Here is a 17,906-nt window from a genome sequence, read left to right on the forward strand (position 1 = left end):
ACCTAAATCTACCACACAACTAACAGTAGCCAGGGAGCATTCCTACGGCTGCCCAAATGCCACGCGCCAGCCGGAGAACTAACTACGCCTGGAAGAGGAAGGAACAGACCTGGCTTACCTCTAGAGAAATTCCCCAAAGATGATAGTAGCCCCCACATATATTAACGGTGAGTTCAGAGGAAAAGACATACACAGTATGAAGGTAGATTTAGCAAAGCGAGGTCCACTTACTAGATAGAGGAAGGATACAAAAGAGGACTTCACGGTCAGCTGAAAAACCCTTTCAAAAACCCATCCTGAAATTACTTTAAGACTCCTGTGTCAACTCATGACACAGGAGTGGCAATTTCAGTCCACAAGAGCTTCCAGCAACAGGAAATGACAAAACTGTAAACTGGACAAGAAATACAAAACAATAAGGACAAGAGTCCACTTAGCTGATCAGCAGACTAGTAGCAGGAACATGCAACTGAATGACTCAGGTTACAATGATGACCGGCAAGGAAGTGACTGGAGAGCAAGGCTAAATAGGGAACTCCCAAAACTGATGGAAGCAGGTGAGCCGAGGCAGAAAAGCACACACAAGTCTCCAGTACCACCAGCCACCACCAGGGGAGCCCAAAAAGCGGATCACAACACACCCCCAAACGTGCGAGAACCTCGGCTTTCAATTTGTTATACTCCTTGGCATCCTGCAAGGTCAAATCATAGTATGCCTTCTGAGGTTCCCCCATCAGGTAAGGCACCAACACCTCTGCCCACTGCTCTGGCGGAAGTTTTTCCCTCTCAGCGACCCTCTCAAACACCGTCGGGAAGGCCTCAACATCATCCCCGGGAGTCATTTTCTGTAATGCGCGTCTTACCGTCTTCCGGACGTGGGTGTCATCAGCCAAACCTGGGGTTGGGGCGCTCGTCTTGCCCTGGATGGCGGTTGCCAGAAGCTGCATCTGCTGCCATTGCTCCTGCTGGTTCTGTTGCATCTGCTGCCGTTGCTCCTGCTGGCTCTGTTGTATCTGCTGCATCAACAGCCTGTTGCTCTCTTGCTGCTGTGACTGCAACTGGACCAAGTGTTTCAGCAGGTCCTCCATTTTCCCCGGCAATGCTTGCTGGCTTACAGCCGACTTGACCCAGGACATTCAAAAATAGACTTACGTCTCCACTGGGAACGCTGTCAGCACGTCTACCACCAATTGTAGGGATTTCACTCACTCAGGTGCGACGGCTGACACTCAGGAGGCACGTTCCTTTAAGAGTTCACAGGGTTTATTACTTCATAAACCACATGGCAAAATAACAGCAAGCAAATAGCCTTTAGTTCAGGAAAATAAAAACGAAGTGTCCAATCCACCAGGCTCAGTCCTGGAGCCTTAACACACTCAGGAGGGTTTCACCTCCAGTCTTATATAGAGCTAACCACACCCAGTAACCCATCACATGACATCACCACAGGTCCTGAAACACATATATATACATGGTTATGTGCAACAAAGAAACACTCCGGGCTACATTACAGCAACAAGCCACCTATGCGACACATATCTGTCATGGTTCTCAATGGCAAGAGAACGTAGTAAAGCATACAAAAAGGACTAGCTCTTGGAAGATGGGAACTCGAGCTGACTGTGAGCTAAACCTACCGCACAAATAACAGTGGCCGGGTAGCGTGCCTACGTTTTATCCCTAGACGCCCAGCGCCAGCCGGAGAACTGACTGACCCTAGCAGAGGAAAATACAGACCTGGCTTACCTCTAGAGAAATTTTCCCCAAAAGGCAGACAGTAGCCCCCACATATATTGTCGGTGATTTCAGAGGAAGTTGACATACGAAGTATGAAGATAGGTTTAGCAAATTGAGGTCCGCTTACTAGATAGTAGGAAGACAGAAAAGGGAACTTCACAGTCAGCTGAAAACCCTTTCAAAACACCATCCTGGAATTACTTTAAGACTCTAATATCAACTCATGACACCAGAGTGGCAATTCCAGCTCACAAGAGCTTCCAGCCTCAGAAATAAACAATCACAGAGAACTGGAACAAAAATGCAAAACAAACTTAGGACTACAAGTCCAACTTAGCTGATAGTAGTCTAGGAGCAGGAACATGCAACAGAAAGGCTTCTGGTAACATTGTTGGCCGGCATAGAAATGACTGAGGAGCAAGGCTAAATAGACAACTCCCACATCCTGATGGAAACAGGTGAACAGAGGCGATGAAGCACACAAGTTCAGTACCACCAGTGACCACCGGGGGAGCCCAGAAACCAAATTCACAACAGTACCCCCCCCTCAAGGAGGGGGCACCGAACCCTCACCAGAACCACCAGGGCGATCAGGATGAGCCCTATGAATGGCACGGACCAAATCGGAGGCATGAACATCAGAGGCTGTCACCCAAGAATTATCCTCCTGACCGTAGCCCTTCCACTTGACCAGATACTGAAGTCTAAGTCTGGAAACACGGGAGTCCAAGATCTTCTCGACAATGTACTCCAACTCACCCTCAACCAACACCGGAGCAGGAGGCTCAACGGAAGGCACAACCGGTACCTCATACCTGCGCAACAATGACCGATGGAAGACATTATGAATAGAAAAAGATGCAGGGAGGTCCAAACGAAAGGACACAGGGTTAAGAATCTCCAATATCTTGTACGGGCCGATGAACCGAGGCTTAAACTTAGGAGAAGAAACCTTCATAGGGACAAAACGAGAAGACAACCACACCAAGTCCCCAACACAAAGACGAGGACCAACACAACGACGGCGGTTGGCAAAATGCTGAGTCTTCTCCTGGGACAACTTCAAATTGTCCACCACATGCCCCCAAATCTGATGCAACCTCTCCACCACAGCATCCACTCCAGGACAATCCGAAGACTCCACCTGACCGGAAGAGAAACGAGGATGAAACCCCGAATTACAGAAGAAAGGAGAAACCAAGGTGGCAGAACTAGCCCGATTATTGAGGGCAAACTCCGCCAAGGGCAAAAAGGCAACCCAATCATCCTGATCCGCAGACACAAAACACCTCAAATAAGTCTCCAAGGTCTGATTAGTTCGCTCGGTCTGGCCATTAGTCTGAGGATGGAAAGCAGACGAAAAAGACAAATCAATGCCCATCGTAGCACAGAACGCTCGCCAAAATCTAGACACGAATTGGGTTCCCCTGTCAGACACGATATTCTCCGGAATACCATGCAAGCGAACCACATTTTGAAAAAACAGAGGAACCAACTCGGATGAGGAAGGCAATTTAGGCAAGGGGACCAAATGGACCATCTTAGAGAAATGGTCACACACCACCCAGATGACAGACATCTTCTGAGAAACAGGGAGATCAGAAATAAAATCCATGGAGATGTGAGTCCAAGGCCTCTTCGGAATAGGCAAAGATAACAACAATCCACTAGCCCGAGAACAACAAGGCTTGGCCCGAGCACAAACATCACAAGACTGCACAAAACCTCGCACATCTCGCGACAGGGAAGGCCACCAGAAGGACCTAGCCACCAAATCCCTGGTACCAAAGATTCCAGGATGACCAGCTAACGCAGAAGAATGGACCTCCGATATGACTCTACTGGTCCAATCATCAGGAACAAACATTCTACCAGGCGGGCAACGATCAGGTCTATCCGCCTGAAACTCCTGCAAGACCCGACGCAAGTCTGGGGAAACAGCAGATAATATCACTCCATCCTTAAGGATACCTGTAGGTTCAGAATTACCAGGGGAATCAGGCTCAAAACTCCTAGAAAGGGCATCCGCCTTCACATTTTTAGAACCCGGTAGGTAAGAAACCACAAAATTAAACCGAGAGAAAAATAACGACCAGCGCGCCTGTCTAGGATTCAGGCGCCTGGCAGACTCAAGATAAATCAAATTCTTGTGGTCAGTCAATACCACCACCTGATGTCTAGCCCCCTCAAGCCAATGACGCCACTCCTCAAAAGCCCACTTCATAGCCAAGAGCTCCCGATTACCAATATCATAATTTCGCTCAACGGGCGAAAATTTACGAGAAAAGAACGCGCAAGGTCTCATCACGGAGCAGTCGGAACTTTTCTGCGACAAAACCGCCCCAGCTCCGATTTCTGAAGCGTCGACCTCAACCTGAAAAGGAAGAGTAACATCAGGCTGACGCAATACAGGGGCGGAAGAAAAGCGGCGCTTAAGCTCCCGAAAGGCCTCCACAGCAGCAGGGGACCAATCAGCAACATCAGCACCCTTCTTAGTCAAATCAGTCAACGGTTTAGCAACATCAGAAAAACCAGTTATAAATCGACGATAAAAATTAGCAAAGCCCAAAAACTTCTGAAGGCTCTTAAGAGAAGAGGGTTGCGTCCAATCACAAATAGCCTGAACCTTGACAGGGTCCATCTCAATGGAAGAGGGGGAAAAAATGTACCCCAAAAACGAAATCTTTTGAACCCCAAAAACGCACTTAGAACCCTTTACACACAAGGAATTAGAGCGCAAAACCTGAAAAACCCTCCTGACCTGTTGGACATGAGAGTCCCAGTCGTCCGAAAAAATCAAAATATCATCCAGATACACAATCATAAATTTATCCAAATATTCACGGAAAATGTCATGCATAAAAGACTGAAAGACTGAAGGGGCATTTGAAAGACCAAAAGGCATTACTAAATACTCAAAATGGCCCTCAGGCGTATTAAATGCGGTTTTCCACTCATCCCCCTGCTTAATTCGCACTAAATTATACGCCCCACGAAGATCAATCTTAGAGAACCACTTGGCCCCCTTTATTCGAGCAAACAAATCAGTAAGCAGTGGCAAAGGATACTGATATTTAACCGTGATTTTATTCAAAAGCCGATAATCAATACACGGCCTCAAAGAGCCATCTTTTTTCGATACAAAGAAAAAACCGGCTCCTAAGGGAGATGACGAAGGACGAATATGTCCCTTTTCCAAGGACTCCTTAATATATTCCCGCATAGCAGCGTGTTCAGGCACAGATAGATTAAATAAACGACCCTTTGGAAACTTACTGCCCGGAATCAGATCTATTGTACAATCGCAATCTCTGTGCGGAGGTAGTGAACCAAGTTTAGGCTCCTCAAAAACGTCACGATAATCAGATAAAAATTCCGGAATCTCAGAGGGAATAGATGACGAAATGGAAACCAAAGGTACGTCCCCATGCATCCCCTGACATCCCCAGCTTAACACAGACATAGCTTTCCAGTCGAGGACTGGGTTATGAGATTGCAGCCATGGCAATCCAAGCACCAACACATCATGTAGATTATACAACACAAGGAAGCGAATAATCTCCTGGTGATCCGGATTAATACGCATAGTTACTTGTGTCCAGTATTGTGGTTTATTACTAGCCAATGGCGTGGAGTCAATACCCTTCAGAGGTATAGGAACTTCCAGAGGCTCTAAATTAAACCCACAGCGTTTGGCAAAGGACCAATCCATAAGACTCAAAGCGGCGCCAGAGTCGACATAGGCGTCCGCGGTAATAGACGATAAAGAGCAAATCAGGGTCACAGATAGAATAAACTTGGACTGTAAAGTACCAATTGAAACAGACTTATCAACCTTCTTAGTACGTTTAGAGCATGCTGATATAACATGAGTTGAATCGCCACAATAGAAGCATAACCCATTTTTTCGCCTAAAATTCTGTCGTTCGCTTCTGGACAGAATTCTATCACATTGCATAATCTCTGGCGCCTTCTCAGTAGACACCGCCAAATGGTGCACAGGTTTGCGCTCCCGCAAACGCCGATCAATCTGAATAGCCATTGTCATGGACTCATTCAGACCTGCAGGCACAGGGAACCCCACCATAACATCTTTAATGGCATCAGAGAGACCCTCTCTGAAATTCGCCGCCAGGGCGCACTCATTCCACTGAGTAAGCACAGACCACTTACGAAATTTTTGGCAGTATATTTCAGCCTCATCTTGCCCTTGAGACAGGGCCATCAAGGCTTTTTCAGCCTGAATCTCTAAATGAGGTTCCTCATAAAGCAACCCCAAAGCCAGGAAAAACGCATCCACATTGAGCAACGCAGGATCCCCTGGTGCCAAAGCAAATGCCCAATCCTGAGGGTCGCCCCGGAGCAAGGATATTACAATCCTGACCTGCTGTGCAGGATCTCCAGCGGAGCGAGATCTCAGAGACAAAAATAATTTACAATTATGTTTGAAATTCTGGAAGCGAGATCTATCCCCGGAGAAAAATTCAGGCAAAGGTACTCTAGGTTCAGATATAGGTGCATGAATTACAAAATCCTGTAAACTTTGAACCTTCATAGCGAGATTGTTCAGACCTGTAGCTAAACCCTGAGGATCCATTTTCATCAGGTGAAGTCAGAACCATTCAAGGATTAGAAGGAGAGAGAGACGAAGGCTGCAGTAAGCAGAGAAGCTAGTGAATCAACTAATGAGCAAACTCAGAAAAAAAAAAAAAAAATTCTCTGCAGACTTCTTTTCTCTCCTTTCTTCTGCCAATAATTTTAACCCTTGGCCGGCCAAACTGTCATGGTTCTCAATGGCAAGAGAACGTAGTAAAGCATACAAAAAGGACTAGCTCTTGGAAGATGGGAACTCGAGCTGACTGTGAGCTAAACCTACCACACAAATAACAGTGGCCGGGTAGCGTGCCTACGTTTTATCCCTAGACGCCCAGCGCCAGCCGGAGAACTGACTGACCCTAGCAGAGGAAAATACAGACCTGGCTTACCTCTAGAGAAATTTTCCCCAAAAGGCAGACAGTAGCCCCCACTGTTATGGTTCTCAATGGCAAGAGAACATAGCCCAGCAAACATAAGAACTAGCTCTTGGAAGGATGGAAACTAAACTGACCATGAACTAAACCTGCCGCACAACTAACAGTAGCCGGGTAGCGTAGACTGCGTTTTATCCCTAGACGCCCAGCGCCGGCCGGAGGACTAACTAATCCTGGCAGAGGAAAATATAGTCCTGGCTCACCTCTAGAGAAATTTCCCCGAAAGGCAGACAGAGGCCCCCACAAATATTGGCGGTGATTTTAGATGAAATGACAAACGTAGTATGAAAATAGGTTTAGCAAAATTGAGGTCTGCTTACTGGATAGCAGGAAGACAGAAAGGGCACTTTCATGGTCAGCTGAAAACCCTATCAAAACACCATCCTGAAATTACTTTAAGACTCTAGTATTAACTCATAACATCAGAGTGGCAATTTCAGATCACAAGAGCTTTCCAGACACAGAAACGAAACTACAGCTGTGAACTGGAACAAAATGCAAAAACAAACAAGGACTAAAGTCCAACTTAGCTGGGAGTAGTCTAGCAGCAGGAACATGCACAGAAAGGCTTCTGATTACAATGTTGACCGGCATGGAAGTGACAGAGGAGCAAGGCTAAATAGCGACTCCCACATCCTGATGGAAACAGGTGAACAGAGAGGATGATGCACACCAGTTCAATTCCACCAGTGGCCACCGGGGGAGCCCAAAATCCAATTTCACAACAGTACCCCCCCCTCAAGGAGGGGGCACCGAACCCTCACCAGAACCACCAGGGCGATCAGGATGAGCCCTATGAAAGGCACGGACCAAATCGGAGGCATGAACATCAGAGGCAGTCACCCAAGAATTATCCTCCTGACCGTATCCCTTCCATTTGACCAGATACTGGAGTTTCCGTCTGGAAACACGGGAGTCCAAGATTTTTTCCACAACGTACTCCAACTCGCCCTCAACCAACACCGGAGCAGGAGGCTCAACGGAAGGCACAACCGGTACCTCATACCTGCGCAATAATGACCGATGAAAAACATTATGAATAGAAAAAGATGCAGGGAGGTCCAAACGGAAGGACACAGGGTTAAGAATCTCCAATATCTTGTACGGGCCGATGAACCGAGGCTTAAACTTGGGAGAAGAAACCCTCATAGGGACAAAACGAGAAGACAACCACACCAAGTCCCCAACACAAAGCCGAGGACCAACCCGACGCCGGCGGTTGGCAAAAAGCTGAGTCTTCTCCTGGGACAACTTCAAATTGTCCACTACCTGCCCCCAAATCTGATGCAACCTCTCCACCACAGCATCCACTCCAGGACAATCCGAAGATTCCACCTGACCAGAAGAAAATCGAGGATGAAACCCCGAATTACAGAAAAAGGGAGACACCAAGGTGGCAGAGCTGGCCCGATTATTGAGGGCAAACTCCGCTAAAGGCAAAAAAGCAACCCAATCATCCTGATCTGCAGACACAAAACACCTCAAATATGTCTCCAAGGTCTGATTCGTCCGCTCGGTCTGGCCATTAGTCTGAGGATGGAAAGCAGACGAGAAAGACAAATCTATGCCCATCCTAGCACAGAATGCTCGCCAAAATCTAGACATGAATTGGGTACCTCTGTCAGAAACGATATTCTCCGGAATACCATGCAAACGGGCCACATTTTGAAAAAACAGAGGAACCAACTCGGAAGAAGAAGGCAACTTAGGCAGGGGAACCAAATGGACCATCTTAGAGAAACGATCACACACCACCCAGATGACAGACATCTTCTGAGAAACAGGAAGATCCGAAATAAAATCCATCGAGATGTGCATCCAGGGTCTCTTCGGGATAGGCAAGGGCAACAACAATCCACTAGCCCGAGAACAACAAGGCTTGGCCCGAGCACAAACGTCACAAAACTGCACGAAGCCTCGCACATCTCGAGAGAGGGAAGGCCACCAGAAGGACCTTGCCACCAAATCCCTGGTACCAAAGATTCCAGGATGACCTGCCAACGCAGAAGAATGAACCTCAGAAATGACTTTACTGGTCCAATCATCAGGAACAAACAGTCTACCAGGTGGGCAACGATCAGGTCTATCCGCCTGAAACTCCTGCAAGGCCCGCCGCAGGTCTGGAGAAACGGCAGACAATATCACTCCATCCTTAAGGATACCTGTAGGTTCAGAATTACCAGGGGAGTCAGGCTCAAAACTCCTAGAAAGGGCATCCGCCTTAACATTCTTAGAACCCGGCAGGTAGGACACCACAAAATTAAACCGAGAGAAAAACAACGACCAGCGCGCCTGTCTAGGATTCAGGCGTCTGGCGGACTCAAGATAAATTAGATTTTTGTGGTCAGTCAATACCACCACCTGATGTCTAGCCCCCTCAAGCCAATGACGCCACTCCTCAAAAGCCCACTTCATGGCCAAAAGCTCCCGATTCCCAACATCATAATTCCGCTCGGCGGGCGAAAATTTACGCGAGAAAAAAGCACAAGGTCTCATCACGGAGCAATCGGAACTTCTCTGCGACAAAACCGCCCCAGCTCCGATTTCAGAAGCGTTGACCTCAACCTGAAAAGGAAGAGCAACATCAGGCTGACGCAACACAGGGGCGGAAGAAAAGCGGCGCTTAAGCTCCCGAAAGGCCTCCACAGCAGCAGGGGACCAATCAGCAACATCAGCACCCTTCTTAGTCAAATCAGTCAATGGTTTAACAACATCAGAAAAACCAGCAATAAATCGACGATAAAAGTTAGTAAAGCCCAAAAATTTCTGAAGACTCTTAAGAGAAGAGGGTTGCGTCCAATCACAAATAGCCTGAACCTTGACAGGATCCATCTCGATGGAAGAGGGGGAAAAAATATATCCCAAAAAGGAAATCTTTTGAACCCCAAAAACGCACTTAGAACCCTTCACACACAAGGAATTAGACCGCAAAACCTGAAAAACCCTCCTGACCTGCTGGACATGAGAGTCCCAGTCATCCGAAAAAATCAAAATATCATCCAGATACACAATCATAAATTTATCCAAATAATCACGGAAAATGTCATGCATAAAGGACTGAAAGACTGAAGGGGCATTTGAAAGACCAAAAGGCATCACCAAATACTCAAAGTGGCCCTCGGGCGTATTAAATGCGGTTTTCCACTCATCCCCCTGCTTAATTCGCACCAAATTATACGCCCCACGGAGATCTATCTTAGAGAACCACTTGGCCCCCTTTATGCGAGCAAACAAATCAGTCAGCAGTGGCAACGGATATTGATATTTAACCGTGATTTTATTCAAAAGCCGATAATCAATGCACGGCCTCAAAGAGCCATCTTTCTTAGCCACAAAGAAAAAACCGGCTCCTAAGGGAGATGACGAAGGACGAGTATGTCCCTTTTCCAAGGACTCCTTTATATATTCTCGCATAGCAGCATGTTCAGGCACAGACAGATTAAATAAACGACCCTTAGGGTATTTACTACCCGGAATCAAATCTATGGCACAATCGCACTCCCGGTGCGGAGGTAATGAACCAAGCTTAGGTTCTTCAAAAACGTCACGATATTCAGTCAAGAATTCAGGAATCTCAGAGGGAATAGATGATGAAATGGAAACCACAGGTACGTCCCCATGCGTCCCCTTACATCCCCAGCTTAACACAGACATAGCTTTCCAGTCAAGGACTGGGTTATGAGATTGCAGCCATGGCAATCCAAGCACCAACACATCATGTAGGTTATACAGCACAAGAAAGCGAATAATCTCCTGGTGATCCGGATTAATCCGCATAGTTACTTGTGTCCAGTATTGTGGTTTATTGCTAGCCAATGGGGTGGAGTCAATCCCCTTCAGGGGTATAGGAGTTTCAAGAGGCTCCAAATCATACCCACAGCGTTTGGCAAAGGACCAATCCATAAGACTCAAAGCGGCGCCAGAGTCGACATAGGCATCCGCGGTAATAGATGATAAAGAACAAATCAGGGTCACAGATAGAATAAACTTAGACTGTAAAATGCCAATTGAAACAGACTTATCAAGCTTCTTAGTACGCTTAGAGCATGCTGATATAACATGAGTTGAATCACCGCAATAGAAGCACAACCCATTTTTTCGTCTAAAATTCTGCCGTTCACTTCTGAACAGAATTCTATCACATTGCATATTCTCTGGCGTCTTCTCAGTAGACACTGCCAAATGGTGCACAGGTTTGCGCTCCCGCAGACGCCTATCGATCTGGATAGCCATTGTCATGGACTCATTCAGACCTGCAGGCACAGGGAACCCCACCATAACATCCTTAATGGCATCAGAGAGACCCTCTCTGAAATTCGCCGCCAGGGCGCACTCATTCCACTGAGTAAGCACAGCCCATTTACGGAATTTCTGGCAGTATATTTCAGCTTCGTCTTGCCCCTGAGATAGGGACATCAAGGCCTTTTCCGCCTGAAGTTCTAACTGAGGTTCCTCATAAAGCAACCCCAAGGCCAGAAAAAACGCATCCACATTGAGCAACGCAGGATCCCCTGGAGCCAATGCAAAAGCCCAATCCTGAGGGTCGCCCCGGAGCAAGGAAATCACAATCCTGACCTGCTGAGCAGGATCTCCAGCAGAGCGAGATTTCAGGGACAAAAACAACTTGCAATTATTTTTGAAATTTTGAAAGCAAGATCTATTCCCCGAGAAAAATTCAGGCAAAGGAATTCTAGGTTCAGATATAGGAACATGAACAACAAAATCTTGTAAATTTTGAACTTTCGTGGTGAGATTATTCAAACCTGCAGCTAAACTCTGAATATCCATTTTAAACAGGTGAACACAGAGCCATTCCAGGATTAGAAGGAGAGAGAGATAGAAAGGCTGCAATATAGGCAGACTTGCAAGAGATTCAATTACAAGCACACTCAGAACTGAAAAAAAAAAAAAAAATCTTCAGCAGACTTCTCTTTTCTCTCCTTTCTCTGTCAATTAATTTAACCCTTTTTAGGCCGGTCAAACTGTTATGGTTCTCAATGGCAAGAGAACATAGCCCAGCAAACATAAGAACTAGCTCTTGGAAGGATGGAAACTAAACTGACCATGAACTAAACCTGCCGCACAACTAACAGTAGCCGGGTAGCGTAGACTGCGTTTTATCCCTAGACGCCCAGCGCCGGCCGGAGGACTAACTAATCCTGGCAGAGGAAAATATAGTCCTGGCTCACCTCTAGAGAAATTTCCCCGAAAGGCAGACAGAGGCCCCCACAAATATTGGCGGTGATTTTAGATGAAATGACAAACGTAGTATGAAAATAGGTTTAGCAAAATTGAGGTCCGCTTACTGGATAGCAGGAAGACAGAAAGGGCACTTTCATGGTCAGCTGAAAACCCTATCAAAACACCATCCTGAAATTACTTTAAGACTCTAGTATTAACTCATAACATCAGAGTGGCAATTTCAGATCACAAGAGCTTTCCAGACACAGAAACGAAACTACAGCTGTGAACTGGAACAAAATGCAAAAACAAACAAGGACTAAAGTCCAACTTAGCTGGGAGTAGTCTAGCAGCAGGAACATGCACAGAAATGCTTCTGATTACAATGTTGACCGGCATGGAAGTGACAGAGGAGCAAGGCTAAATAGCGACTCCCACATCCTGATGGAAACAGGTGAACAGAGAGGATGATGCACACCAGTTCAATTCCACCAGTGGCCACCGGGGGAGCCCAAAATCCAATTTCACAACACCCCACATATATTGTCGGTGATTTCAGAGGAAATTGACATACGAAGTATGAAGATAGGTTTAGCAAATTGAGGTCCGCTTACTAGATAGTAGGAAGACAGAAAAGGGAACTTCACAGTCAGCTGAAAACCCTTTCAAAACACCATCCTGGAATTACTTTAAGACTCTAATATCAACTCATGACACCAGAGTGGCAATTCCAGCTCACAAGAGCTTCCAGCCTCAGAAATAAACAATCACAGAGAACTGGAACAAAAATGCAAAACAAACTTAGGACTACAAGTCCAACTTAGCTGATAGTAGTCTAGGAGCAGGAACATGCAACAGAAAGGCTTCTGGTAACATTGTTGGCCGGCATAGAAATGACTGAGGAGCAAGGCTAAATAGACAACTCCCACATCCTGATGGAAACAGGTGAACAGAGGCGATGAAGCACACAAGTTCAGTACCACCAGTGACCACCGGGGGAGCCCAGAAGCCAAATTCACAACACATATCTCCCGTCGACTACACACCCTTTAGCCATGCTACACTGAGTACTGCAGAACTTCTATGCAAAAAGGAATTATTATCTTGGCTCTGCTGATGATATTATGCTGGGCACTGTAAGGCTCTATAGAAGAGAAAGTCTTTAAGAATTTTAACTTGCTAGCTTTACAAAATTTTCCCAAGAAATAAATTTGGCCGCAAATCAAGAGTACTCCAAAGCCCGCTCTAAGGTCTTCTAGGACTGTTTCCATCCTCTTTCAAGATCTTTAATGCATTTACAACCTTATTAATGTCAAAGTGGCCTCTAGAAATATGGCTTGGGGTAAACAAATGGTTACTAGTAACACAGTGCCTTTTTCCCTTTCACTATCAATTAAATTTGTATTTCTATCTTAAATCTTTATAGTTTCTTCAGTTTTTCCTGGCTTTCACTTCCTAAGTTTATGGCTCATGTGTGACATCGTATCAATATCCAGATTCACCTCAAAATGGCTGCAGTATTCATAATTTCTGCTTTTAGGGTGGCAAAGATAGTCCTTTTAGACTGCTGTGCTACATATATGATGTGATAGCTACTTATGGTAAAGCAACGCCCGAGGTCATGTGGTCCTTCTCTGGCTGTATTCATTACATTTCTAAAAATTCAACATAAATTTATTTCACATTAAATCATTCTGCACATCTCCACATGGCATTATTTGGATGTTGCATGAAGATGATTTATCCCGGGTTTTAATGCTCTATTTATCTGGGTACTTTCAGCTATTTACCAAAACCCTTTCCTGAATGAGAACAAAATTAAGTACATAGTTATGTAGTTACATAGGTTGAAAAAAAGATCAAGGTTCATCAAATTCAACCTTTCCCCAATTAGTGTACATGTTTTCACTAATTTAACTATAACCCACTAAGTTATGTGTAATGAGGAAATCATCCAGCCCTTTTTTTCACCCCTTCCTGACATCCGACGTACTATCCCGTCGAGGTGGGGTGGGCCCGTATGACCGCCGACGGGATAGTACGTCCAGCGCGATCGGCGGCGCTCACAGGGGGAGCGCGGCCGATCGCGGCCGGGTGTCAGCTGCCTATCGCAGCTGACATCCGGCACTATGTGCCAGGAGCGGTCACGGACCGCTCCCGGCACATTAACCCCCGGCACACCGCGATCAAACATGATCGCGATGTGCCGGCGGTGCAGGGAAGCATCACGCAGGGAGGGGGCTCCCTGCGGGCTTCCCTGAGCCCCCCGCAGCAACGCGATGTGATCGCGTTGCTGCGAGGGTCTTACCTCCCTCCCTGCCTGCTCCAGACCCGGATCCAAGATGGCCGCGGATCCGGGTCCTGCAGGGAGGGAGGTGGCTTCACAGAAGCCTGCTCAGAGGCACTGTGAAGCAGCCTGCACTTCTCGCAGATCGGTGATCTGTCAGAGTGCTATGCAAACTGGCAGATCACCGATCTGTATTGTCCCCCCCTGGGGCAAAGTAAAAAAGTAAAAAAAAAAAATTTCCAAATGTGTAAAGAAAAATAAAAAAAAATATTCCAAAATAATGAAAAAAAAAATTATATATATAAATATAAAAAAAAAATAAAATATAAAATAAAATAAAAAATATTCCCATAAATACATTTCTTTATCTAAATAAAAAAAACCAAACAATAAAAGTACACATATTTAGTATCGCCGCGTCTGTAACGACCCGACCTATAAAACTGGCCCTCTAGTTAACCCCTTCAGTAAACATCGTAAGAAAAAAAAAAAAAAACGAGGCAAAAAACAACGCTTTATTTATTACTGCCGAACAAAAAGTGGAATAACACGCGATCAAAAAGACAGATATAAATAACCATGGTACCGCTAAAAGTATCATCTTGTCCCGCAAATAACGAGCCGCCATACAGCATGATCAGCAAAAAAATAAAAAAGTTATAGTCCTGAGAATAAAGCGATGCAAAAATAATTATTTTTTCCATAAAATAGTTTTTATTGTATAAAAGCGCCAAAACATAAAAAAATAATATAAATGAGGTATCGCTGTAATCGTACTGACCCGACGAATAAAACTGCTTTATCAATTTTACCAAACGCGGAACAGTATAAACGCCTCTCCCAAAAGAAATTCATGAATAGCTGGTTTTTGGTCATTCTGCCTCACAAAAATCGGAATAAAAAGCGATAAAAAAATGTGACGTGCCCAAAAAGTTACCAATAAAAACGTCAACTCGTCCCGCAAAAAACAAGACCTCACGTGACTCTGTGGACCAAAATATGGAAAATTTATAGCTCTCAAAATGTGGTAACGCAAAAAATATTTTTTGCAATAAAAAGCGTCTTTCAGTGTGTGACGGCTGCCAATCATAAAAATCTGCTAAAAAACTCGCTATAAAAGTAAATCAAACCCCCCTTCATCACCCCCTTAGTTAGGGAAAAATAAAAAAAATGTATTTATTTCCATTTTCCCATTAGGGTTAGGGTTAGGGCTAGGGTTGGGGCTAGGGTTAAGGCTACAGTTAGGGTTGGGGCTAAAGTTAGGGTTAGGGTTGGGGCTAAAGTTACGGTTAGGGTTTAGATTACATTTACGGTTGGGAATAGGGTTGGGATTAGGGTTAGGGGTGTGTCAGGGTTAGAGGTGTGGTTAGGGTTACTGTTGGGATTAGGGTTAGGGGTGTGTTTGGATTAGGGTTTCAGTTATAATTGGGGGGTTTCCACTGTTTCGGCACATCAGGGGCTCTCCAAACGCGACATGGCGTCCGATCTCAATTCCAGCCAATTCTGCGTTGAAAAAGTAAAACAGTGCTCCTTCCCTTCCGAGCTCTCCCGTGTGCCCAAACAGGGGTTTACCCCAACATATGGGGTATCAGCGTACTCAGGACAAATAGGACAACAACCTTTGGGGTCCAATTTCTCCTGTTACCCCTGGGAAAATACAAAACTGGGGGCTAAAAAATAATTTTTGTGGGAAAAAAAAAGATTTTTTATTTTCACGGCTCTGCGTTATAAACTGTAGTGAAACACTTGGGGGTTCAAAGTTATTACAACACATCTAGATAAGTTCCTTGGGGGGTCTAGTTTCCAAAATGGGGTCACTTGTGAGGGGCTTCTACTGTTTAGGTACATTAAGGGCTCTGCAAACGCAATGTGACGCCTGCAGACCATTCCATCTAAGTCTGCATTCCAAATGGCGCTCCTTCCCTTCCGAGCCCTCCCATGCATCCAAACGGTGGTTCCCCCCACATATGGGGTATCAGCGCACTCAGGACAAATTGGACAACAACTTTTGGGGTCCAATTTCTCCTGTTACCCTCAGGAAAATACAAAACTGGGGGCTGAAAAATAATTTTTGTGGGAAAAAATTTTTGTTTTATTTTTACGGCTCTGCATTATTAACTTCTGTGAAGCCCTTGGTGGGTCAAAGCACTCACCACACATCTAGATAAGTTCCTTAGGGGGTCTACTTTCCAACATGGTGTCAATTGTGGGGGGTTTCTACTGTTTAGGTACATTAGGGGCTCTGCAAACGCAATGTGACGCCTGCAGACCATTCCATCTAAGTCTGCATTCCAAATGGCGCTCCTTCACTTCCGAGCCCTTCCATGCGTCCAAACGGTGGTTCCCCCCCCACATATGGGGTATCAGCGCACTCAGGACAAATTGGACAACAACTTTTGGGGTCCAATTTCTCCTGTTACCCTCGGGAAAATACAAAACTGGGGGCTGAAAAATAATTTTTTGTGGGAAAAAATTTTTGTTTTATTTTTACGGCTCTGCATTATAAACTTCTGTGAAGCCCTTGGTGGGTCAAAGCACTCACCACACATCTAGATAAGTTCTTTAGGGGGTCTACTTTCCAACATGGTGTCACTTGTGGGGGGTTTCTACTGTTTAGGTACATTAGGGGCTCTGCAAACGCAATGTGACGCCTGCAGACCATTCCATCTAAGTCTGCATTCCAAATGGCGCTCCTTCACTTCCGAGCCCTTCCATGCGTCCAAACGGTGGTTCCCCCCCGCATATGGGGTATCAGCGCACTCAGGACAAATTGGACAACAAATTTTGGGGTCCAATTTCTCCTGTTACCCTCGGGAAAATACAAAACTGGGGGCTGAAAAATAATTTTTGTGGGAAAAAATTTTTGTTTTATTTTTACGGCTCTGCATTATAAACTTCTGTGAAGCCCTTGGTGGGTCAAAGCACTCACCACACATCTAGATAAGTTCCTTAGGGGGTCTACTTTCCAACATGGTGTCACTTGTGGGGGGTTTCTACTGTTTAGGTACATTAGGGGCTCTGCAAACGCAATGTGACGCCTGCAGACCATTCCATCTAAGTCTGCATTCCAAATGGCGCTCCTTCACTTCCGAGCCCTTCCATGCGTCCAAACGGTGGTTCCCCCCACATATGGGGTATCAGCGCACTCAGGACAAATTGGACAACAAATTTTGGGGTCCAATTTCTCCTGTTACCCTCGGGAAAATACAAAACTGGGGGCTGAAAAATAATTTTTGTGGGAAAAAATTTTTGTTTTATTTTTACGGCTCTGCATTATTAACTTCTGTGAAGCCCTTGGTGGGTCAAAGCGCTCAAAACACATCTAGATAAGTTCCTTAGGGGGTCTACTTTCCAAAATGGTGTCACTTGTGGGGGGTTTCAATGTTTAGGCACATCAGTGGCTCTCCAAACGCAACATGGCGTCCCATCTCAATTCCTGTCAATTTTGCATTGAAAAGTCAAACGGTGCTACTTCCCTTCCGAGCTCTCCCATGCGCCCAAACAGTGGTTTACCCCCACATATGGGGTATCAGCGTACTCAGGACAAATTGTACAACAACTTTTGGGGTCCAATTTCTTCTCTTACCCTTGGGAAAATATAAAATTGGGGGTGAAAAGATAATTTTTGTGAAAAAATATGATTTTTTATTTTTACGGTTCTGCATTATAAA

The sequence above is a fragment of the Ranitomeya variabilis genome, chromosome 3 (assembly GCF_051348905.1).
Source record: "Ranitomeya variabilis isolate aRanVar5 chromosome 3, aRanVar5.hap1, whole genome shotgun sequence".
In the NCBI taxonomy this organism is placed as follows: domain Eukaryota; kingdom Metazoa; phylum Chordata; class Amphibia; order Anura; family Dendrobatidae; genus Ranitomeya; species Ranitomeya variabilis.